Source organism: Camelus ferus, chromosome 9, assembly GCF_009834535.1.
Source record: "Camelus ferus isolate YT-003-E chromosome 9, BCGSAC_Cfer_1.0, whole genome shotgun sequence".
NCBI classification, from domain to species: Eukaryota; Metazoa; Chordata; class Mammalia; order Artiodactyla; family Camelidae; genus Camelus; species Camelus ferus.
The window spans coordinates 25,506,517-25,532,527 of record NC_045704.1 but is presented as its reverse complement, the minus strand read 5'-3'; the positions used below and the strand labels follow the sequence as shown (position 1 = coordinate 25,532,527).

The following is a 26,011-nucleotide window of genomic DNA, read 5'->3' as shown; positions in this document are numbered from 1 at the left end:
TTGAGAGTCTGCATGCCCTCTCCTTGTTCTCATTCCTTAACATTTACTTGGCAGTTGTCACATTTTTTTAAGATGAATTTTAGATTTCACTTGCTAAGTTTGATAGATGATTCTATTAGCAATTTGGTTTGGATTTATAGATCAATTTAGTACAGTTTACATATTTACATTATCATCATTCCATCCATGAACATGGTATATCTCTTCATTTATTCAGATCTTATTTTATGCCCTTCCATAAAGTTTTGTTTGACTTCATATAGGTCTTGTCCATTTCTTATTTTATTTATTTCTAAAGTGTTTAAAATTTTCCTCTGACAATTTATAATTGGTTTCTAGTGTATAAGAAAACAATAATTTCCCATGTATTGATCTTATCTTTGACCTCCAATTGCACATTTATTAGGACCAACAGTTTTATACTTTATTATTTTGATTTTTTTTCACATGTAATCATTTTCAGCTGTGAATAGTGACAGTTTTATCTGTCCTGGTCAATAATTGTATCTCATATTTTCTTTTTCTTTTTAAAAATCACATTGTTTGCATTGGCTAAGACTTCCAGGACAGAGTGTCTTGTTGCTAGCTTTAACAGAAATGCTTCCAATATTTTGACATCAAACATAATGTGTGATGTAGGCCACTTACCTTTTTATCAATTAGGAAGGGATGTTAGTTAAGTTTTAACAAGTGTTTTGGGACATTGTTGATATAATATGGTTATTTTCCTGTAAGATTTTACTATGGTGAATTGATAGGTTTCCTATTGTTGAGTGATTCTTGAATTATTGGAGCAAACTCTGGTTGTTCTTTGATGAATTTTTATCTTAATATACTACAAGGTTCATTTCACTGATAGTTTAAGGTATTTACACTGATGTTTATAAACGAGATTGTCCTATAGCTTCTATGAGTAGTAATTGTATTAGTAGTGGTTCTTATTCCTCCTCCCACCTCCCCTTTCTCCTCCTCCCCTTACTCCCGCTTCCTCTCCCTCCTGCTTCTTCTGCTCCTCCTCCTTCTTTTTCTCCTCCTCCTCCTCATGTTGCTTGAGTGCCCAGTAAGTCTTGGGGATTTCTCCTTCTCCTTTTCTTCTTTCTTCCTCTTCCTCCTCTTTCTTCTCTCCTTGTTCACCCTTCTACTTTTTCTCTTTTGCTTCTCTGCTATACCTAGTAGCACTATCCTAGTCTCAGAGAATGAAATGGGGAGTTTGCTGTGTTCCTGCGCTCTGGGACAGTTTATAAACATAGAGATAATCTGTTCCTTTGAAGGGCTAGTAAACTATGAGCATAAAACTAGGTCTTTTCTTTCTTCTTTTTTTAATTTAACTGTTTATTTTCTTTTACATTTCTGCCATGGTTGTTGTTTTATTCAGGTATTTAGCTTCTCATTGAGCCATATATATATGATCATTTTTATAGATATTCATTCATTTTAATACAGATTTTCAAAGTAAAGATATAAAGTCCTGTATTCTATTACAATTTTTAAGTCCCCTTTGAATCTGAATTTATTTCCTCTTTCTAAATCCTGATGTTTATTTATATATTCTCTCTTTATTCCTATCCACATTGTCAGGTTTGTTTTCTTGGTCCTTTCAAAGAACCCACTTTTAGTGAGTCTTATTTTTTCCAGAGGGCAGGGGAAGGACGGTGCCCTATTTAATTAGTTTCTGCTGTCATTTTTATTAATCCCTTCCTTCTATTTTCTTTGGGTTTATTTTTATTTTTTCCCCTAGCTTCTTGAATCGGAGGCTTAGTGGATTTGTTTTCAATTCTTTTCACTTTCTATTCATTACATTTAAGTTTATAAAATTTCCTTTGAATACTGCTTTGGCCACACCCTAATTTTTTTTTTTTTTCTTTTTGCTATCACTTTGTTTTTACTTTTAATTAATCTGTTTAATATGAATTCTCTCTTTAGGAACCTGATTGAAGTATATGTGGTCTAATATATGTAACATCTGTGAAATGTTGCATAGATGTTTATAAAGATTTCATACTTTCCTTTGGGTATAGAGTTCTGTCACTATACTCTGTATTTTAAAATTTATTTTAAAAAATCTACTTTTCACATGAATATTTGAGGAAGATGTGGTAACAATTCCCCTGATGGATTTACTAGAGTTGTATCCCAGTTTTTGCATTATGTATTTTCTGTTAAGTGCACAGAAGCTTGTAACTGTGACTATTCCTTGCAGATTTTTAATAGATTGTACCCCTTTTTGACATAAAAATCCCCCTTAACCTATTTAATATTTTTGCTTTAAATTATATATTTTTGATACTAATATTGCCATGCCTATTTTTATTTTGTTAACATTGTTTCATACGTGTTTTTTTCCATGCCTGTATTTTCAACCTTCATGTATAAGCTGGTCCTCACATGAAGAGTATAAAACTGGGGAACTGTCGACATACATTTAACCTAATCCAATATCTGATATCCTCTCTCTTATGCATGTTTTTAATCCATTAACATTTATTAAGTTTACTGACATGTGTGGTTTTATTCTTACTATCTTATTTTATGTTGTTGTTACCATGTTATATCAAGTTTTTTTTAAATTCCTTTTTCCCTTTTATTGTATGGATTAAATTTTCTTTCTAACATTTTCTTTTCTTTACTAATTTAGAAATTGTATACCTGGGATCTAGTCATACAGTGGTAACATGATTTCTAACGAGTACATTAAAACTTGCGTGTGTGTGTGCATATACACATACATTCAGCAAATATATCCTCCCTTCAATAAAATAAGAAGTTTAGCATGCTTTCCCTTTTCATTTGGTTTGTTATCTGATCCCAGTCCCATCCCTTTTCCCCTTCCTTTCCATGTTAAAAATGATCTGTGATTTTAATTGCAGATTTTTTTTAAAAAACATTATGCACTATGTCTTATTCAGACTTAAATATAAAATTTGACTAACATTTTGTTCACCCTTGTTTTAAAATTTTGTTTCTCTGATTTTAATTCCTTCAGAGATGTAGGAGTCCTTTCATGTCTGAAAATGTGTTAATTTTATCTTACACTTGATGCTGTGTATAGAAGTCTAGGTTCAAAATAACTTTCTCCAGCCCTTTGATAATATTCCTTGGTTATTTTGTGGCATCTAATGTTGATGACAAGTCTGATGACAAACCAATTCTCACTCCTTTCTGGGTAAGCTGTTTCTTTTATCTTTTCATTTATTATTTTTTTCTTTTTCTTTCTTTCCTTTTTTTAATTACAATTTTTGTCATTTTCTCGGAGTCTGGAAGTTTCTTTTGGATGTGACAGTATGTAAATCTTTTTTTTTTTTTTCCTGAAAAAAATGTCCCAGTGCTGGAGGGATTCTTTCAAAGTTAATCTTTTTTATTTTTTTCAGTCTATAGACACCTTTTTTCCTACTATTGTCATCATCATTAGTATTTCTTGACCTTTTATTGGCTTATTTTCTGTCTGGAATTTCTACTAGATGACCCTGTGGGATGTACCTACATGTCTCTTAATATTTCTCCTTCACTGTTCTTTTCTTTTCTTTTGGTGCTACTTTCAGCATTATCTTCCATGTTAGAAATATGGCCTGGACCATGTATATTCATCTTTTCAGATCTTCAATTGACTTTTTAAAAATATGCAATTAAAATTTGAATTACCAACACCTTTAATTTTTTTTTCCTCCTCCAGTTGCTCTGTTTCCAGGCAGTCATTTCTCTCTTATGCAACATTCTCTTTATTCTTTCTAAAGATACTGGTTAGAATTTTTAATTAAATTCTTCTTCTCTAAATTACTTTTGTTTCTTCTGTGTTCATCTTGGTTCTTCTTTTTGTGTGTTTTGAGCTTCTCTCGCCTGTCTAGTGAGCCTTTTGTCACTTATGTTTAAGAGCAGAGGACTGGTGGCTCAGTGTGGGCAGCTGGCAGTGGGTCTGTAGGTTCCGTAGGTCTGGTGCACCACGGCCTCACTGCAGAGTGGGAGGGATGCTTGCCGGCCCCTTAGTGAGGAGGGCTCCAGGACTGTGGGACTCCCCCTAAGGATGTGCAGTGGGGGGTCAAAAGTCCAGAAGGCGGGCAGGCTGGGACTTGCCTGCACTCCTCCCCACCCTGTCCCTCACCCACTGGCAAGGGAGCTGACATTCACTCTGGCAGTGGGAGACTTGGGGTCTGAGCCATCCTAGCAGGGCTGTGCTCCTGTTTTCTTCTTCACTCTTTCAGAAGTGACTTTCAGCTCTTCTCTGTTTCTTTTTAAGCCCCTGTCTTCACTCGGAAATTTTTCAGACCAGGAGCTTCATGCCTTTGCAGAGTGATATTTGGTGCTTGGCTTTGGAGACAAGGCTCTCTTCTGCTGCTGTGTTTTCACTTGGAGCCCTGAGTTTCTCTGGATCAATTCATTTCTTTCAGATTGTTTCCCCTGAGTATGTTTGGTCTGCTCCTGTCAATCTGATCCCATTCATTTTCCATCTTCCAGGAATACCTCAAAATTTCTGGCACGCTGATGACTGCCTTTCTTATTTTCTAATGCCATTAGGGAATTGTCCTATATGAAAAAAAAAATGTATGCCATTTCCAGGGCTCTTGAGTGGCAGAGATGCAGTGTATACATGCCCAGTCTGCCACCCAGATACAATCCACTGCTGATTTTATATAAATATTGACTCTCTGGGTTTTAATATTCAGTGGCGTTTTCTAGATGGTCAAACAAATTATTGGAAAGTAATGATAATTTTTTTCTTATTTCCAATATTTATAGTTCTTATTTGATTTTCTTTGCTAGTTGCATTGGCTAGACCTTCCATAATAATATTTAAGAATTGTAGTGACAGGCCATCTTTACATTTTGATGAAAATGCCCCTAATGTTTTACCATAGGCGTGTTTTGGGGTTGTTTTGAGATGGATATTTTGCTGACCTTATTTTTGTATTACCAAGCACTTTGTAAAAATCTGAAATGAATACTCAATTTTGTCAGAGGCCTCCTTGACGTCTATCAGAAAGATCATGTGAATTTTGTTCTCCGGACTATTATAATTGATCTCTGAATGTTGTGCCATCCTTTCTGACACCTATGAAGCGATCCTGGGGAGTGACCTTTCCTAAAGTGAAGGCGTTGTCGCTGACCTACTCACCTGCAGTTCCTTCTCTTGTCTGGAGAAGGCAGCCTTTCCTGGGCGATGCCCCGTCACGTGTTTGTGAGATGCTGTGGGTAGAGCATGGAAGAGAGGAAATCAACTTAATGCTCTTCGCTCCACTGAATCTAAATGGTAGACACTTAGTAAATGATTGTTGAACCTAATGGAACTATTTATTTAGTCTTCCTGGGTTTGTAGTACAATTCTAAATATCCCAGGAGAGAAAATACTTCAAGCTCAAGTCCATTTTTGCATGAGACGGCATCTTTATTTGCTCATTTCCATTATATTTTGGAATATCACTTTGTGCTAGGACTGTGGCTGGGGATGGGCAGAGATGGGGGGCAGAGAGGGTGGCTCCTCTGAGAAGGGGTGGTGGGGGAGGCAAGGCTTTCCATCCCTGTGGACCAACTCGGAAGGTACCTGTTTCCTTCATACAACCCTCACTAAAGCACCACTTTTGTGAATCACATTTTAGTCAAAAGTATGCAATCAAAACATTTCCATCTTTATAAAGTTTACTATTATTGTGAACTCTCATTTATATCATTCCAATCCAACTAGATATATATGGCCAGTTACCCCCAAATTTTTTTAAAAAGTGTTGAAATTTGATCTCTGCCAAATAGAAGTGGGTTTTCTTTCATTTCGGTTTTCTCTTAAAAAATAACTTTTCTATTTTTCTGATTAGAGAAATGATGCATGCCCATGAGCTATTTTGGAAAATACACAATAGTAATCAGAAGACATAACCACCCCAGCCCTACCCGGAGTTTATAGTTGGTTAACATTTTGTTATATTTCCTTTCATTATCTTATATACATATGTACTTTTCTTTTTCAGAACTGGAATCAAACTGTAATCATAGTTTTCTCTTTCACTTAAAATTATGTCATGAGCATTTCTCCATCCTCTGAAATATTTTTTGAAAGCATAACTTTAGTGCGTAGTATTTGTAGCAGCATTAATCGAACCATCGTCCAACTTCTGGACATTTAGATCAACTCCGTCTTTTGCTGCTATCAGCAGCATTTCAGCTCAGTTTTGTCTTCATCGCTCACAGAATCCTGGGTTTCTTCTAGGAGTGGAAAACTGAGTCATAGGTTATAAATATTTTTGAGACTTTTTGATACGCCATGCCAAACTGCTTTCCAAAAAATACTATCAACTTACATCCTTTCCAATACTATATTTAAGAATGTTCCTTATCAGTTCCCAGTAGCAGATACTGTTATGAAACACACACACACATATGTACACATACACACGTGTGTATGTGTGTGTATTGCCTATTTATAGGCGGTAAATGCTGTTTCTGCTGTTTTGAATCAGATTGCACCCAAGACAGACAACATAAAGGAAACTTGGGTGAACAGAGGAGAGCCGGCTATTTAAGTGAATCAGCAGTGTGAGTTCTGGGTAGGAGGAGGGCAGGAGCCCAGAGAAGGGGGGTTGGGCTGGGTCTGGGAAGAGGCAGCGTGTTCACACTCCTAATGTGCTCAATCTGGGGAGGCTTCGGTGTGAGGCCCACTCACCGCAGCTCACCCCATCCAGGCAGGACTCCCAACATGCCCTCTGCTCCTTGGTGTCCTTGCCAGGCACAGAGAAGCCATCAGTGGCCCGGAGAGCTCAGTGAAGAGGAAAGAAAGCAGAGCAGAGGAAGGACAGAGTTCTCCCCGGGTGCTTCTTTTTGGAGGCTGGAGCAGAGGCCAGACTGTGATGCTGGCCCCAGGGTGAGTCACAGCCTGGTGCTTGCAGGAGCTGGGCACCAAGGGTGCTGGGCACCCAGCCTGCATGTGACACTCCCAGAGATGTCATGGGGAACTGCTTGTGAGTGGCTGAGAACGGAGTCTGGCTTAATGCTTTTAACAAGTTAATGTTTGTGCTCATGGGCTCTGTGCACATTTAAGAATTAATTAAATCCTTTAAGGAAGTCATTTATGTTTGAGACCAAAGAAGACACTCAGGGGCCGGAACTTCCCCAAAGAAGAAGGCCCGATCACACAGCTCTATGCCTTGGCAGGCCCCGCAAGACCAGCTTTCCTACACCCTGTGCCACCGTGCACTCAATATCTTTAACCCGTTCTTTCCACAAGGCTCCTGGGGCGGCGTATTAAACTCGAGTTATTTTCAATTTCATCGAAGGTGTCTCTATCCAATGCAGTTTCTTCAAAGTCGGCAGTGTGGGATTCAAAATCTCTCAGCATCATCAAAGTCTTAGGAAAATATATTACTAGGAAGTGGAGCTGCTACTTGTGTGTTAATTACAACAAGCCCGCTGCCGCGCAGATAATCTCCAGCGTGAGACACATCAGCTCAGGCAAGAGCAGGAAAAACAAAATCTTTTCTAAAAACATCCTCCTAAATTCTCCTTTTCACCCTTTGAGGAAAAAGTGTGGTTCATTGGGAAGCTAAACCTCATCTGTTTAGTTGTTCTTATAAAGATTTCGCCGATATTTGAAATGTTCCTCTCTTGAAAGAGAAAAACCAGGGTAGGTTTTCAGGGTCGAGTCTCGGAACTGCTTTGCTGTTTTCAGTCTTTATCTGCTTTATCTGAGAAAAGTCTGCGGATAACCCTACTCGAGCCAGGTTCTGGGTGCCAGGAGACCTTGACCATGCTTCATACAAAGCTTGTCCATCATGTGTGTTTGTTTGGGGGTTGGTTTCACTGTCTCTCCTTCACTTGTGAGCTGACAGGACTCTACTCTCTGTGAACCTGAGGGAGAGCAGAGATCTCTTGAGATGAGGTCCCCAGGGAAGGGCAGAGGAGGCCACCACCCTGTCCTCGTGGGAAGATGGAGCAGACCCCTGACCCTGACAGCATTCTGTGGGCTTTGGAGGGAATAAAGGTCGAAGACAGGTAGGGGGACGGCCCAGGAGGCAGAGAAGGGAGAGGTATGTTTCAAATTAAGTTTTTTTTTTTTTTGATAGGGAGGAAAGGTCAATTTATTCCCACTTATTCGGAACTTCTTACAGGGGTCCTCACTGACTAAAGGAGGACCTGCACCGACCGGGGAGCAGCCAGCCCTTGGGGTGTCCATGGCAACTTCAGGAGATGCAGGGACCCCCACATCAACTAACTAGGGTCAGAGGGTGAGGGACCCACCCCTCAACTCTCCCCAGGTCTCCAGAGGGAGTCCCCTCTCCGGCTCCAACACCCTCTACATCTGTCAGCTCCCTCTGTAAGAGAGAGCAAGCCCCAGGCCAGAGCTTGCTGCAGGCAGCAGTGTTTAGCCAGAATTTAATAACATTGTGCTCATTTTATTTATTTTTATAATTACCTTTAATTTAGAGCAAGTGATACAAATTTCCATTTAGGGTAATGATATAGTTTCCTTTTAAATGCATTAAAGTAAAAAATAGTGAATTAATTAAAAAAATATTAGCAGGGGTACAAAAAACATGGCAAAAACGAGAAGGTGGTTTATTGCAGCGCAGCTCTGGCAAAAAGCACCGGAAAAGGATATGCGAGGCCTGCAATGGGGACATGGTTATAAACCCTTTTAAACTATTTTCGTTTCATTCATTTTCTGAAACAGGTGAGGGGACTCTGAGCTACTGGAGAGTTTAGGGTTTTAAGAAGCAGAGCTCTGCAGAAAAACCCCTGAAGACAGGACACATTGACCCCAGAGGTTTAAAAATGGATTTAAAACTCAGGAAAGTGCACCAGAAGGATCCCCCAGGTAAAGCAGCCTCTCTACTCATTAGGACTATGAGTTTTCCTAGAAAGGACTAAGGATGTTTGGCAAACCTGGCGGTCCTGTTGCCAGAGAAATTTTCTAGATGTCTAGCAATATATGATGGATTCTGATTTTTCCCCCCTCACCTTCCTCTGAATTCTGACTCCTCCTTGCACGGCTATATCCCTTGGGGCACTTACTATAGTCTTCCTGCTGTCAGTCTGGGTATCAGGCCAAGACTCTGGTCTCTTCTATAGTAGGCTTGTCCAGGATCATCGCCACAGTCCTCATAGTACCTAGCACTTAAAAGATGCTCATTCACTCCATCCATCCATCCATCTACCCATCCACATATCTATCCAACCATCCTTCCATCCGTCTCATCCATCCTTCCTTCCATCCATCCATCCATCCACCCAAACATCCATCCATCACTCCATCCTTCATCCGTCCATCCATCCATGCTTTTGCCTCTCCATCCACTCAGTACCTATGTATTAAGAGCATTCTGTATATTTCACAATAAAAAATTGAATCAGCCAAAACTCTGCTGGGTGCCTTCAGCACTCAGGTGGGCGCAGGGTTATCAGCAGAAACAGTGGGAGACGTCGTTACGACGCTTGCAGAGTTTATGGCTGATGGGGGAGGCAGAAATTGAACCACTGGCTATTCTGTCCCTGGTGAAATAAATGAATGAGCGAACAAGCGGGTCCGTAAATCCCTTTCTCTCTCACTGCTGGGCACTGGGGCTTGTGGAGTCCAGGGATGCTGGGGGTGAACAAGCAGTTTTGTAGATCAGAGGTGGCACACGCGGGTCCCTGGCCAGCTGGGTTTCTTGGAGTGAGATGACAGGCGCTGCAGAGCCTGCTCAATCTGTCCCCAGCCACCGAGGGCCTGCCCAGCCTGTGCAAAGGGCACGCAGGGGCAGGGCTCCCTCCCTGGGGCTCCAGCAGGAGCCAGGCTGGCAGCCGCAGCAGCTGTGGCAGGGCACGGGCCAGGGGAGTGGTCGCCGCAAAGGGCAGCGGGGAGGTGGGGCGGGGGGGGGGCGGGCAGACAAGCAGCAACATGACTGGGATTCCAAGGGAGGCCAGCACCGGTGGTATCAGACTCCCTGCCAGCCGGCTGAGTGTGGCCTCTGGAAGACAGACACAGGGCAAGTTTCCCAGGGCCTGGGCAACACATTCTCCACCCAGTCCCATGTGCTTTGCCAGGGGCCTGCGCTGCCTCCCTGCTTGCTTGAGTATATGCGGGGGGTGGGGAAGGATTGCTCCCGGTGGCCACCCGGAGGCTTAGCGAATGCCAGCCCAGGGACATTGTCTCCAGGCTGCAGGCATGGCTGGAGACGAGGCCTGGCTGCAGTTCATTTTCATTCTCCCTTTGGTTCTCTGTCTACCCCAGGGTGCCCCGCGCCAGGCCCCACGTGTCCGGATGCCTTTGCATCCCTGACGTGCACATGGTGGTCTGCAGAGGGGCCTGCGCTCGGGAGCAGGAGCTCTGGGTAGGAGCCTGGTCCCTCCGGGGCTCTCTGTACAGTGAAGAGGAGACCAGGAGTCCTTACAGTGCGGGGTGGGCAGAGAGAACAAAGGGTATGATGGGTGAGGAGGTGCTTTGTAAACCACGAGACACTGAACACTCCAGGGCTTCACTCTCCTTCATCAGCCAGTAGACATTGCTGTTGAGCATAGGTGATACACTTGGCTGAGCACTCAGAGTTCTGCCCTGTTATAGGGCATCCGTGGGGTCTAGGGAAGTTGGGGGGCACCCCTGGGGAAGTAACATTTGGCTGTGGAGTTGCAGAAGAAGTTACCCACGGTGCAGATGGGGAGGGGAGGACTGATGCAGAAGGAACAGCATGTGCAGAGACTCTCTGCTCAGGGACAGCCTTGTAAAGCCACACAGGCCTCGTGAAGTCTTCTGGACTTCCATGACTAAACAGATAAAATCACTCTTACTTTTGAAGCAAACAAGAAAAGCCCTAATGGGAAAGACGCAATGGTGGAATTCCAGATCCCTTGGCAAATGGCAAGGAGACAGCTGGGCAGGGTGAGAGACACATCCTGGAAGCCTGTTGTGGAGGCTTCTCTGTGTCCAGGGCACACAGAAGGCTCGGTTTTCCTCTCCCCTTCATACCAGACACTTTCCGGAGACCCCAAGTCAGTGTGTGCCTCAGGACCTCGGGGTGTGTGGAGCTTTCTGGGTGTGGCTGGTCTAGATCTGAACGAACTCACTGGGAGAGAGCAAAGGTGGGAATGAATTGTCATGATCCTGGGCAGGAGGAAGCTGGATAAGCAGAGTAGAGGCGAGAGGCACAGGGGGTTCTGGAAGGGAGGATGAGGTCTTTTATCAGCCAAGATGCTTTTGGTTTCAAGTAACAGGAAATCCAACCCAAACTAGCTTAAAGTACCACGAGGTGTAACTGCAAAGTATGTAAATGTTTCAACTTCAGGTGTCATTTGATCCAGGAGCTCAGATTATATTATTTAGCATGTGACTTCTCTCCTCTGCCTCCCTGGCACTGGTCTTATCCCAGGGTGCTGCATCCCCACCTCCAGCAGCTTCAGACTCTTGGTAGCAAAATAGCTGCCGAAGCTCCGGACCTCACCAGAGAGTGAAGCCTCTGTGGCCCACTAACAAGCCCTAGCCCTCAGTCTGATTAGCTTGAATTAGGTCACCTGCTGAGTTTTGAACCTATCACCAAGGCCAAGGACTGGGATATTCTTATTTGTTCAAATGACTCCCACAACCAGGGTCTGAGGGTTGGCTACATTCCACCCAAACCCCAGGACTGAGGGGGAAGAGAGGGCTTCTCCCATGCAGGGTCTGTAGTGGGTGTGGGTGGAGGGAGTTGGATGTCTGTCCAAGTGCCTGCAGTTGGTGGTGGTCTGCACCTGGTTAACTCTGCTCCCCAGTGGTACAGACAGGAAACCATCCCCATGAGTGTGTGGGAAGTCCCAGATCTCCATAAAAGTCTCGAGCGTGGGGGTGAGGTTTACGGGAAGCCCCTTCCCAGACAGAGGGTTGGCTTCAGTGCCAGGCTCCCCTCCCAGCAGAGCTGATCACATACCCCCACGGGGCTTGGCTGTGGGAGCCCCCCCAGAAGTGGTCTTCCTCTGCAGGATGTTTGTCACACTCGAGGGAGCTACAAACAGGTAATGCTTGGCTTCCCCAGGCCCGTGTTATGAAAAGCTTGAGTTACAAAACGCTCTGGCTATTAAAAACCTGCTACTGACTTTAACAGCAATAAAATATCTGCTGTTTATGAGTAATTAGCCACTTCTGAAAAAGAGCTCTGTTCCTTTAAATTTATGGGGTGCCTTGATTTATGCATTTCATGGGGGGATGTCACGTTACATCACATCAACCTGATGTAATTTGATGCAAATCAAACACATGAATGAGGGAATGGCAACATTCTCTCCTGCCTCTTGAAGTGTGTTTCTAAATGGGGGATATCTTTGGCCCCCCACACCATCTTCGCTCTTCTTGCTTGCTTTCTCAGGAGGCACTTGGGGGGATCCTGAACTTCTTCAGTCCTGGGTGCGCTGGCTGCAGCCTCTGACCACCCTGCAGGTGCTTCCTGGGAGGATCTCAGATCCCTGAGGGTGGCTGAGACTCAGGCAGCAGCAGCTGGTTGGTTCAGGAGCTTCATGCCGTGCTCCAGGCGCTGCAGAAGGCTGGCAGGCTCCAGGCTAACAGGCTTCCTGACTGTAAGGACCTCAAGGTTGGTCAATACACACAGGACATGATATAATCAAGAGTCTAATTTTTGTGTTATCAGTTGGAGATGGAATTATGAAAAAAGAGGTCGGTGAGCTTGGAGTCTGGTGGAGGAAGGTATATGACTGAAGTCTTTTTGCAACTGCTGGCCCTCATTCACCAATGAGTGGGTAGAGGCAAGGACATTCCAGAATTTATTGGTTAGACTGTGCATCTATTTATTTCTGCCTTATTTCTTTCATCCACCCAGCCAGCCAGCCAGCCAGCCAGCATTTACTTAGCACCTACTAAATGTCTTGAGTGCTTAGGAAGTAACCCTGAGAAGTAAGATACAGACACATATCTACTCATTTGATCTGTAACTGTAGGTGGGTCATCAATCACCTTAGCTTCTGGCCTCAGTCTACCTATCTATAAAATGGGCACATCAGCCCAAGTGATTAGGAGCTAGATGATCTCCGAGGTTTCTCCAGGTTTACCGCCCTACTGTTCTCTGTGCAAGGGAGGCACAGATCTCATTCATGGTGTGGAGAAGTGCTCTCCAAGCAGTTGAGGAGAAGGTGAAGGAGGGTGGTGGGAAGTGAGACTGGATAGGGGATGGAATGGCCATTCGGTGGAAGTCTTTGACGTGAACTCTAGTTTGTGCCACAGAGAAAACAGTGCCATTTGATCTTTGCCTGTTGTACTTAAATGGAGATAACCCATGGGTGCAGGAGAGAGCGGGCAGAAACAGGCTGGCATCAGGCTTGGGCATCACCCCCCAGTAGGCAGAGCTGATTGATGGGGTCCAGCTGTATCCCACTGTACACAGGCTGCTGCCACGCAGACTGGCTTCCTTGGCAAGACCTGGATGCTTTCTAGTAGGTCCCTCTGGGTAAAGCAGAAAGTCTGAGCTTGGTCTTCTAGCACCAGGGACTTCCCTTGTGCAAGCGCTTTCTAGAAGGCTTGCCTTCCTCGGCTGGCTTCCTCAAAGTGACAGTCAGTGGTGTTTAGGACCCCGCGACCCTGCGTCATGGCTCTGGGTTTCTGACTTGGGAAGGGATGCTGTGGTTGGAGCAAGGCCACCTCGCCTTCCTCCATGCTCCGCCGTGGCGGCGCCCTGATGCTACGGAGGAAGTCTCCGGTCCTCCCAAGGCCTGGGTACAACCTTTGATACAATTACTTTCAAATGGAACCTCGCTATTGTTTGGCGTCTTTTTGCTTTCTAGTGCGGAGTGACATTTTTGTGGTCATTAGCCAAATTCCATTTCTGCGGTGAATTACCTGTTTCACATGCCTTTTGTCCAGATTTCAAATGATGGGGGGTGGTTTGAATTTTCCCTCATTAACCGCAAGCACTTTTTTAAAAATAATAAAGGGAAGGCTGTTAACCCCTTGACTGCCACACAGGCCTTGGGAGCGTCTGACTGCCACGGCGGGCTTGCCGATGGTGACTGCCCAGGACTGAGTGCTGGTAGACACAGTAAAGGCCGGGCAGTGTGGACGTGCCGACGGTCACTGTAGTTATAGAAGAAGGAAAGGCAGCGGCAGCAACCTTGCCACAGCGCTCGCCCTGCGCCAGGCCCTGCTTCAAGCATCCTTCATTAATTACCGCTCCTAGTCCTCCCACCAACCTTATCACTGCCCCACATCACAGACGTGTGACCAAGGAGGTACCACCTTGGAGCTCACAGGCCTCCAGTTCTTTTGGAATCAGACACAGTTTACCTTTGGCAGCAAGAATCTTTTCCATGTCACTCGGAGTCCCAAAAATGAGACTCCTCTGGGACCCCAAGGAGTAACACTAGTGCAGGGCGGTTGACCTTGGTGGCTTCTAAATGCCAGCTGCTGCTTGTTCCAATCGCACCACCACACCGAGCTCCTGGAGTTTAAGACTGCCTCACAGCTTCCGAAAGCCTCTCCTTAGGAAATACCTCCGGTCCACCTGAGGTGAGGGTGGGGGACACATCGGTGTCATGATTGTGACGACAAGGTACAGCCTGTCCAGGGAGGGATGGACCGACTGTCCAGGGATGCTTATGGCCCTGGACCAGCACGCTAATGGCACCTCCTCCCTTGTGAGAAGAGAAACATTAATTTTTAATGTCTCCCTTGGTGTTCGGCATCAGTGAAGTTCAGCTCTTGCTGTTCTTTGTGATTGGTGATGGTTCAGGATCAGGGCTTGGCTGAGAGGTCCCTTCCCTGTCAGGTGGGCCACAGAGGCATAAATCAGGAGGCAGGAGGAGAGACAGTAGCTGAGGGTAGTGGCCAACCTGGCCAGCCTCCTTGGTTGTCACATGGGAAGCTGTGACTCAGAGAGGGATATGGGCTTACCAAGCCAAGAGATGTCTGGGCTGGGGTGCAGGTGTGATTCCTGGGAGTGGACGAGCCCACGGGGGAGGGCACAGGCCTAGCTGGTACAGGTGGGGCGGGCCGTTGTCTGGGGTGGGTGCCCAGCCCTGCTGGTGCACTGGGGGAGACCTCCATTCTACAAGTGCTCCCGGCCTGCTGTGTGAGCACTATTCTAGGTGCAGGGGTGCATGGGGTACACTCCATGGGGTGCATGCCATCAAGAAGGGGCATTCTGTTCTGCTCTAACTGTCCCCTTCATTCCTGACTGTGTGCAAGGACTTGGATCTTGGGGTGACGGGATCTTGGGGTTGGAGAGGGAGGTGTCAGCCAAGGCTCGGGGTGCAGTGAGCCTGGGGCATGGAATGGCAGTGTCCTCCTGGTTGTCGGCCTGCCCGGAGGGCCTCCTCTGTGGGACACTCAGACAGATGAACGAGATGTGGTCATTGCCTTCAGCAGCCCTCCAGTCTCCTGACCCTTTTGCGAGTGAAAGGACTCAGATGTTATCACAATCTCTGGGCTGATATTTCAGGATGGATGGCATTTGAGATCATGCCCCATGGAGTGGACTTGTCACCTGGCTTGTGCCGTGGGTAGCGGAGAGCATGGCCTGCCCTGGTGGTTCAGGAGTGGCCTGTGGTCTTTCTCCCCTGAGCCCCCCATTTCCCTCAAGGAGAGATGCTATGCACCAGACCTGCAGCATCTGTTGCTGGGTCTTTTCATTCATTCATTCATTTCCTAATTTAATCATTTATTCATTTGGCAAGTATTTGTTGAGTGCATCCTCTGTGCCTGGCTCCGTGCCAGTGCTGGGGGCCCCCCAGTGAAGCCGATGGTCTTGGTCCTCGCCCTCATGGGGCTCCTGGTCAAGTACACAGACAGAGCCACCCCAGTGTGAAAGCCACTGTGAGGGGAAGGAGTCAGCCGGGAGGAGCCCTGTGGAGACAGACATGAGTGCTCTTGCCCTGGGCCTGGGGCATCAAGGAGGGCCTCCTGGGCGAGGTGGCATTTAATCTACCTCCTGAGGGCAGGGCACAGGGACCACGTGGAAATTGCGGGGAGAGTGTTTCAGACAGCGAGAACAAGATGCCCAAGGGGGCACCAAGTCCCCTCATCTGGTCCCCTGGAAAGGGAAGTCCTGTCTCCTAATTCTGACAGATTGGAGTAAGAGCTGGCAGTGGGTGCTCCCTCCTCAAGCCCATGTGAGCTGGGAAGTCTGTTGGAAATTCATCTCTGTCCCCGGAGGCCATCTGCACGTGGCGGTGACACCCACTGCTGGGACAGCAGCTGGGCTCCGCCAGCAGATGTCCCTGCCCCTTTGGTCAGAAGCTCATGGGCCGGCCATCCCTCCTCTCCCAGGAGTCTGGCCCAGCAGAGGCCAGGCCAGGCCAGCCTGGTGACCTGCCCAGGAGCAGGAGACACTGAACTGAAGATTTCAAGGGCCGCAGAAGACCGAGGTCCCAGCCTGGCCCCGGCCATGCCCCATCTGTTGGCCTGAGCCCAGTAGTTGCCGGCAGCTGGTGTGCCTGGATTTTTGCTCAGTAATGATTGTGTGTACTTAGGAGATGATGTGTATCTGAGCTTATGCCTTCGACAGGCGCCCCTATGAATGCATCTCCCTGGGCCGGCTTCTGCGAAGACTTCACAATCAGGCCCTCTTTGATCACTCTTGCATATGTGGATTCTACATTATATTTAGTTTTGCGCCGAATCAAATCTGAGGCTTCTGTGAAATGAAAATAAACTGCTCCACACGATATGATAGTCCAGAAGTGCTCAGACTTAAACGGCTTTCATCAGGGTAGTAGAAGGGTGGTGAGGTGTAGCTAAACACTGCCCTCTGGGAGGAAGGGGCTCTGGGGAGTCCTGTGGGTACCAAGCCCCCTGTTTTGTTCTAGGGCAGGAGCTATGTGCTGAGACTGAGCTGGGACCCAAGGCAGGTTAATAGGGGATGAAATATCTAACTTCCTGTCATGACAAAGTCTGTTTAAAAAGGGAGAGAGGGAGCCAGCGAGAGAGAGATAATCAATACTCTCCATGACAGCTGCTGGTATCTTTCTCAGTTTTGAGATATCATTTTAAAGGTAGGACATTCATTAAAAGCTTATACATATACATATATATATATATATATATGGTTTTTGTTGCTTTTCCTGAGGGGGTGGACACAGTTCACATAAATCAAGTACAGCATATTAGGGGTCCGTTTCCTTCCCAAACCATCCCATCTGGGAGAAATGGAAGCACCACTTGATGGCCTGGATTCTGGGGGGAGAGGCCTGGGCTGTGCTTTTCTGTGATCCTCTGGGCCACTTTCCTCTCCTGCATTGTGATCATCAGAAGCTTAGAGGACAGCTTTTGGTAGGACTGGGTCCTCCAGGAGCTTCAGATAGGGGGTTGATGAGATGCCGGTTCTCACAAAGCCCCAGCAGAAGAGGAGAGGAAGTGTGACCTCTGACAGCCACGCAGTGAGGTACTGTGAATGTCTGAACAGTTTCAGAGAAACTGCATGGGAGCTTTGAGGACTGAGTGATCACCTGCAGCATGGGGTAAATCCGGGAAGGCTTCCAGGAGTAGGTGACACCAGGATGGAGCATAGAGGTTAGATTTGGGGTGGGCTTCTGGGAGGTTTGTGGAGTGGTCCTTCTTGCACTATTTTGCTGTTACAAAGAGGAGACCAATGCCTTCTTCCAAACTCTAAGTGTCCTCTTCTCTCTCCTGCACCACCACCACGAGAACTTGGGCCCTCACATGTTTGGTTTGTGGTCTAGGAGTTTATTTTCACCCCTTATTTTTCTCCATCTTCTCTGATCCACATTTGGTAGAAAACTAATAATGTCGCAGCAGTGCTGTGAAGTATTATGTGTTATGTGACGACTCCGACGGGGGCTTCTTGAGCCCTCATTTTGCCCCAGATATAAACTCCATGCTGCACAGATTGACATTCAAGTCAGTGCCTGGCCCACGCTCTCTCCTTCTTCCGCAGGAACATTCTATGCATTTTGCACATGTTGTCGCCTCTGTCCCACACACCCTCCTCATCTTCTCTGCCTACTTCTAGGCTCAGCCGAGGACCAACCTCTTCCCAGTTATTACCCTCACTGGCCTTCCTTCCCTTCTCTCCCCTGCACCCCTCCCCCACCACACACAGCTTCTCAGCACATTGAGGAATCCCGTTTCAGCACCGGACCCCTGTCTGTGGTCATCATGAGCCCATTTCTTCCCCTTCCTGGAGTCAGCTTTCAAAGGCAAGGACCTGGTCTTGCTTGTGTACCTCCAGATCTGCCCCACTTCTTGCCAGATGCAGGCGTTAAAAGGTGTTATTGAATGGTATGAGGCCCACTTTACAGATGCACCTATAAAGCTGGCGATGAATCAGTTTTTATTTAAGCCCTTTCATGTGCCTTGTTTATGTCCTTCACCTCTCAGCATTTACTCCACTCCCAAATTAAGGTCCTCTCTAGATCTCAAAGGCTGCTGTGGTCGGCACCTGAGAAAGGGATAGCCCTCTATAATTTAAATGCCACGTTTTCTCTCCTACAACCCCACTGGCCTTCTCAAAACCCTGTGAGGTATGTAGGACAGTTACTGCTGGTCCATTTTAGAGACAAAGAATCTGAGGCTCAGGAAGGTGCTCAAGGTCAAACAGATGTCAGCGGAAGAGCTGGCAGTTGGCCGCACGTTAATGGTAATTTCAAGGTCATTCTCTGCCCTTAACTTCAGGCTAGTTGGGGGAATAACCCACCTAACACGGGACAAGAGCACGTGGGATCATATATCTGCCCTTATGGATGTTAAGAAAACAAGATGATTCTGTATAGCACAGGGAACTATATTCAATATCTTGTAATAGCCTTTAATGAAAAAATATGAAAACGAATACATGTATGTATATGTGTGACTGGGGCTTTATGCTGTACATCAGAAATAGACACACTGTAACTGACCATACTTCAATTATAAAATTAAATTAAATTAAATAAAAAACAAGATAATACAAATAAATGTTTGTATGACCCTCTCCCCAGGAGGGGAGACAGACGTGCCACATTTCTAGCCCCACAGTGCCCTCCTGCACCCTCCCCGCCCATGCCGCCTCTCTGAGGTGCTTTCTCTGGAATGCCCTGCCTGTTTCCACTTTTGAGCGCACATGGTTGTGAGAGCTCTGGCTCCTTGGCCTCAGCTTCCTCACAAGCTGTGGCTTCCTTTGTTTCTACACATTTCACAAACGAAGGGGCTGGCATCTCTCAGTGTCCACCCCAGCAAGACTGAGTGTGGTGTGGACATCAGGAGGCAGCCCACCCCATCCCCTCACCCCCAGCATGTCTTGCTCGGGCTCTGAAGTCAGGCTTCCCAGGGAGCCCCTGTGTGACCTTGTGGGGTTTAAATTTTCCCAGCCTCAGTTTCCTCATTTTTAGGATGGGACTCGTATGGTACCTACCACCCAAGGTGGTATGAGCCTGAATGAGATAAATGGTCGTGAAGTGCCTGGCACAGTGCTGGCACCTGGTATTGCCACGAAGAGGAGGACGAGGATGAGGAAGAAGAACGTGACAAGGATGAGGATTCTGTTGTTGATGTAGGTGGTGATGATGGTGATGGCTGCAGTCAAGATGGTGGTGATGACAGTTATTATTATTATTATTTTTGAGAGTTCATACTACCTGACAAGTGCATAGTCTTAACAACCACCCCCGTATGAGTTTGGTCTAATTCCATCCCCAACATCTGTTTGCCCAGCTTTGTGTGCTATGTGATGTGGGCAGATAGTGAACCAGGAACGCAGACTAGAAGTCTGCTCTGGTCTGAGAAGATGACCAGGGGAACTCTTCGTGGGTGTTTTCCTTTCCCATTGGTGTGCTCATCACCCATGTCTAGTTCTGGGACCCAATTTCAACCTAGACTCCAAAAGCCAACATGCTAGAGAGACCTCCCTTGCCTTGAAAATGTTGAAATCACCCAGAGTCTTCAAAGAGAGGATACTTTTTAATTCTTTTTTCTTCTTCTAAGTCCTCCAACTCTTGTACTACCAACACAGAAGCTGCCTGGGGTTCTGTAAGGCCATATGCGAAGCCCAGCGAGTTCAACTCCCCATTAGAAGCAGAGGGGGAGGGTATAGCTCAAGCAGGGAGGATATTGCTCAAGCGGTAGCTCATGCTTAGCGTGCGTGAGGTCCTGGGTTCAATCCTTGGTACCTGCTCTAAAAATAAATAAATAACCCTAATTACCTCCCCTCGCCTATATGTATTTATATATATACACATATACATATATATGTATATATATAAAGAAGTCAAAAAAAAAAAAAAGCAGAGATGATGACCCTTCGGCCAACATTCCATGCACAAGGGGAGGTTGGGAGTTTGACCATGCTCTCCTGGTTACACGGTCACCATACCCAGCAGCCCTATTTGAATATCATATTTTCATTAGTAAATTCAGCAAGGATTTAACCATTTCTGGCCCTGTCTCATAGCGTCATCTACACATCAGTCAAAACGGAACAGGTCACCCGCGCTGCCCTCCTGTTTATCTATTAATCATCTGGCAAATAAACCACTCAGTATCCTGCCCACCTCAGTAATGTTTGTGATGTAATTTGTTTGGATGCCCAAATGTCACCAAGCGTTGATTGTAAGAGATGAAAAAATGTACTCGCTCAGCATAGCAAGCTCTAGGCCAAAATGTAAGCATGAAATCTCTGGTTTATTTTTGTAATAATGTTTACAGCTGTTTAATGACCCTGAAAAGGTTCAGTAGTCTGGTGTTCTGTATTTCAGAACAGGAGTGTATTATGCTTATAACAACCTTGGTTAAACAGTTTTGAGCTACAACAATTGGAAAAATGGTATTTAATAAGAAGCCATTGTATTCTAGATAAAGTTGTCTTAATTACTGCTTACCCGAAGGGTAAGAAAGTAAGGTGGGTTGTGGGGAAGGGCAGAGGGTCATTTGTGGGCCCCAGGAAGCAGGTCCAGCTACTGTCAGAAACCCATGCTGTGACACGATTTGGCGTAGAACCTACAGTGGTGTTTGCAGCCCTTGCTGTGAACCCAAGTCCCACCCCTTGCCCAGCGACTGGGAGGTATGGGTCTCCTGCAAGGTTTCCCAGACAGCGCCTTTACCCCGTTGATAAAAAAGGGAATATTTAGTTGTGCTTGGGTAGACAACAGTATTTGATTTTTAAAAATCGAGTTGAAATGGTTATTTTGAAAGTCATTTTATTTCCCAGCTATTCTTTTTCATGGTATAAGGATAAAACTCCTTCATGCAACTTACTGGCAAGATCTATATTTTGGGGACTATTCATAAGATTACTTTTTTTTTTTCCTGTGCTAGCAAAATGAAACTGTGTTTTTGTGTAAAATTTATTTAGACTCCTAGCAGCTGGCATTTCTGGTGTCCGGATAGTTTTAAATTTCATTTTGAGTGAAAGATACAATTAGGTTCTCTATTGGAAGAGTTAAGTGAAAACTTTTGTCATTGATATCACAGGAAATAGTCTTGAAGGCAGAAATGCAAAATCAAAATAACCATTAGCACCATCAAAGGCAGCTGAATGGCCCTCTGTACCTGCAGCCATGGGGATGATGAGACAGAATGTATTCTGATAATTTGCGCATCCAATGGTGGGTTTCAAATGCTGAGAATGCCCTCGTCATGAAATATGAAATTGCACAGCTCAAGAAGAAAACCTCCAGCCCTCAGAAGCTTTCAGCTGGGGCGCCTGCCTGCATTCAGAGGATGCCATGGTGAGGAATGCCACGGCGACCAGGATTAGACCCAAGCCTGATTCTTCCTCAATATTGACAAGTTGGGTTGAGTGCCCCAGTGCCCAACCATGACCACGGGCTCAGGAAAGCTCAGGACCAGGGTGGAATGTGTAGTGTTTCCATACTGGAGGGACGATGCGCCAGACTGGACAGGTCACAGTGGCCTCTGTCCAGCCTCAGTAAGGAGGTCCGGCTGCCTCTCCGCGGTTCGGTAAATGACATGTGCGTTGGTTCCTTCCATCAGTCAGCCAGAGTTTATCGATCCTCCTGCTATGCTTTGGGCTGGGGCCATGAGCTGAAGGCTGGGTGAGCTGTTCTCAGTGTTTAGTCGTTTGTTTACTTGCTTCTGGTTGTGCTCAGGGTTTTCCAGCCTAGGTGAGAGGGTTAAGATGAGTTATTGTACCGGTTTCCCAGAAGGTCCCAGCTGCCTAACTGCCTTAAGCCCAGGATCGTGGCCCACTCTGTGCTGGCTTCTGGCTTCTTAATGTGGGCCCCTCAGGTGCTGGAACACAAGATAATGGCTCCAGAGCCAGGGTTGGGGAATGGAGGATGGGTTGCGTGTGCAGGATAAAGTGCTCCTGTGTATTAGTGACTTCATGGGGCCAGTGCTGCGTGTCGATGTGTGTGTCTGCCCCCTTTGTCCGGACAGGGGAGTGTCCTGTGGCAAGAGGCCCTGACAGGGATGTTGGCAGACATTCACCGCAGCCCTGTGAGGCAGCAGCATGGTCCCAGAGGGAAGGCGTTCTCCCTGTGGGCTGGGGGAAGGGAGTAATGACACCCTCCATCAGAATGCTGGCCCCTCGAGCAGCCCCACCTCCCAGCCCCACCTCCCAGCCCCACGAGCTCTTAGGCTGCAGTTGGATCCAATCCTTTGGGTAGGATAAGGGATCCCTTAGTTTCCCAGGGTACGCATTTGTATTCATTTCTAGAGGAATTCCACTTGGGGAGGGACTGCACCTTCCCCAACCCAGACGTACCCCTGTGCGCACACCCACACCCCTATAGACTGCAGCTGCAGTGGTTTCTCCTGTCTCTAAACTTTGGATTCAGCCTTTCTGGGGCCTTTGCATTGCATCCCTTTTGTTGGTGACCTTGCCTGCATTGGCCCCTTGGACCCAGGGGCCCTTGTGGGCAGCTGCACAGAAGGCCCCTGGCAAGTATTTACCGAATGAGCGAGATAGGGGTACATGAATTCCGGATGGGTGAAGTGTCAAGGCTGGAGAAATTGGGGCCGACCCAGGTTTTGTGAGTCCCAGGCCGGGCCTGGGGCCAGCTCGTCCTGCCTCGGCTGCTTTGGCCCAGGGACAGCACACCAATTACCCCTTGCTCTTTCCAAGAACTCACACTCCCCTTTCTTGCTCTGAGTCTAGCAGCTGGCATTGGTTATGACTGACCCATCGCAGCGCCTGCTCCTGCTTGTGGGATCACGGGGTGTCAGGTCTCACAGAGCATTCTGAGATGATTGCCAGGTGCGGCCCTGTTTCACCGTAGGGCTCTGTCTGCACAGGCTCTGCTGGGACTCATTAGAGGGGGTGAGGGCCGTAATCCTCAGAGCATCTCCTGGTGAGCTGGCCAGCTCGGCTGAAGTTCTGGGTTCTCCTATGGATCCCAGGGTGGATGGTCAGGTCCTCAAGGGGATGCTTCTCTCCATCTCCATCTCCCAGTGCCACAGCTAGGCCATCAGCAGTGGTCCAAGCCTGGGATGGGCACCATGGCTACATATAATGGAAAATTTGGTTGGGGACACGGCTCTCCCCGGGCTGTTTCTGGACCCCCAGGTTCTGAGTGGGAGCCCAAGGCCCTTCTGACTCTGACAGATTCTGATTGTGGATGTTCGAGGACTTGTGCAAAAGCTGAGTTTGGATCCCCTGCAGTTGGGGTAAAAGTGATTCAACTTCAGGGCCAGTCTTCTTTTATGGGCTGTGTTTATAGGGTCTGCTCATTCATTCATCCATTCAGTTAGGACATGCTGAACCTAGGAGCCAGCTTTGCTCCAGGCCCTGAGGCTTTATTTGGGACCAAGGCAGACACGATCCTGCCCGCCGGGAAGAGAGCACATTTGTGAAAGGGTCAACAGGAAAACTGCCCCGTGGTAAGTGCCATGAAGAAGAAAGTAAAGTGATGAGGTAAAGAGGTTTTCCCAGATGGGGTGGACTTGGAGGTCCCTTGTGAGAAGGGGATCTGTGAGCTGAGACCTGCATGAGAGGGTGCCACCGGTGCCTTTGCACATTCTCGAACATTCTGTGTTCCATGATGGCACCTGGGGGGTTAAAAATAAGTTAAAAAAAGCTTTGTTGACTCTGAAAAAATTTTTGTAAGCATCATAAAAGAATTCCATATCCAAACCTAACTTGAAAACTCTCCACGTTCATTATTTGACAAGTTGGGCTGTTTCTTGTGCAGCATGAATGGGGGTCGGTGGTCTTCACCTCGATGCCTTTCATCCAACCTGATCTATAGTTTTGCTCGAGTGCACATTCAGCCTCTGCTCCCTCCTGCTGAATTGGCATCAGCTCAGCAGCCGTAACCTGAAAATAGTCCGTCTTCCTGGATTCATGTCTTCTGAGCTGGCCAACTGGGCAGCCTTTGGAAGTGGGCCATCCATGTTGGCTTTGGACTTTCCAAACTTCCCCAGAGCTGTTGGGTGGAATTCTGAGCACTCTTAAGTGGCTCTGGGGTCATGATCCGTGTTTGCTCAGGAGGGGAGCCAGCACAGCTGGATGGGGCTTGAAGGTGGAGAAACGGCTCTAGACGGGGCCCTTCCAGGAACCAGTCCTGCTTGAACAACTTCTCACACCAGGCCTGCTCTCTTCTGCTGGTCAGTGGGTGCCATGGGTGCTGGGACTGGCCAGTGTTGCCCACCACTGTATCTTCAGTGCCAAGGACAGGGCCTGACACGCAGTGAGAACTCAGCAAATTTGTTGAATGAATGCAGGAATCTCCATAAGAAATTGCTCCTTTCTGACCAGGCTCCAAAATGGGCTTTTTTTTCTTTTCCTTTTTTTCTTTTTGACTGTAGACTGCCACCAGAGACAAAAAGGAAAGATGGAAATCAGAAGCATTCTTTTACTGCAAATGACTGTGTGCCTATGTGTGGGTGTGAGTGTATGTAGTTGTTCATGGACAGTGAACCCTGCACTATGGTACAGTTTCTCTCCTTCCTTGGAAATAAACGTCACGTCTTTTTCTTCCCCTCCCTTGCAAGATGGACTCACAGCCTCTGTCCTCTTGCCAAGGAAGTTAGGTCTCCCATTGGAGACCCTCCATTTGTGCATGGTCTGCCTGGCGGGAAGCCCAGTGGGCAGCAGACCTCACTGGGGCTGAATGGGCTTCCTCCACAGTTGAGCTCTGTCCCCACAGGTCCCCCCGGGGACCCGCTTGGCCCAGGAATCCATCCTGGCTGGGGTTAAGCGGTGCTCCTGGACCACCTGGCTGGCCAACACATCTAAACATTGGGATTCAAAGGGGCTAGATGTGCAATAGCTGTTCCAGTGGCAGGAAACGAATTTGGACTCCTTCAAGTGGAAGACAGATCTGGAAATAGAAGGACCCCAGGCATGGATTCACTGCCTTTCAAAGCTGAGCTCCCCTCATGCTCTGATGTGGAGGGGGCGTTCCCTCTGCCCCCTCCCCGGAAATGGTCTGGCTTTAGCTGTTCTGCATGGGCTGGAGAGGGGCAGAGAGGACTCTTAAAGACAATTATGCAAACCGGCTTTGAGTGTTAGCGTTTAACAAACAGCTTTGGGTTCTAATTTTCTGCAAAACACATACTGCAGGTACAATTTGTACTCATTACTGTATATTGGGAAAGTTATTAAAAACACTCAAACTTGGTCGAGACTTCCCATGGCATCGTCCCTGGATTTTAATTGGTTTTTATCTAGTTCTATAAAAGATCTCTTTAAGCCCAATCAAAGTGCCTGCCGCAGATACCAGGCCAGTTGAAGGACTGGCGGAGCACACCCTATGGTGTAAGTCTTTACCCCCTACCCAAATCTGAGCAGTCACAACAATCCACTAAGATTCCATCATGAGATAATTTATACTTCTTTTGATGGGCACAGTCACCAAATGACAAAATAACAGTGTTTCGTAACATAAGGGTTAAATCTTAATCTCTGAGGTTTGCAAAGCCGCTACTCGCAGTCTCCTTAAAATTTAATATACCTCGTTAATGCTTCCTTGCAAACACTGAAGGATTTTTATGATTATAATCATGTGTTACAGCACCTAGTACTGTTTCTAAGCAGCATACTAATCAGCTTAATGAGATATTACTGCACTTTTTGTTGACTAAAGCAAAATCCCTTTTATTGTTCTAAAGCCTGTCCTTTACTTTATTTTTTTCCCAAAACATTATCTTGTTTTATTATGTACCAGTAAATATCGTGCCATTGGATTT

The 26,011-nt window shown here is 46.7% G+C and overlaps 1 protein-coding gene across 1 annotated transcript in view; it reads left to right on the top strand.

Annotated features, from left to right (window-relative positions):
- The window catches only part of ZNF536 (zinc finger protein 536), a 276,649-nt gene that overhangs the window by 154,669 nt on the left and 95,969 nt on the right, over positions 1 to 26,011 (top strand).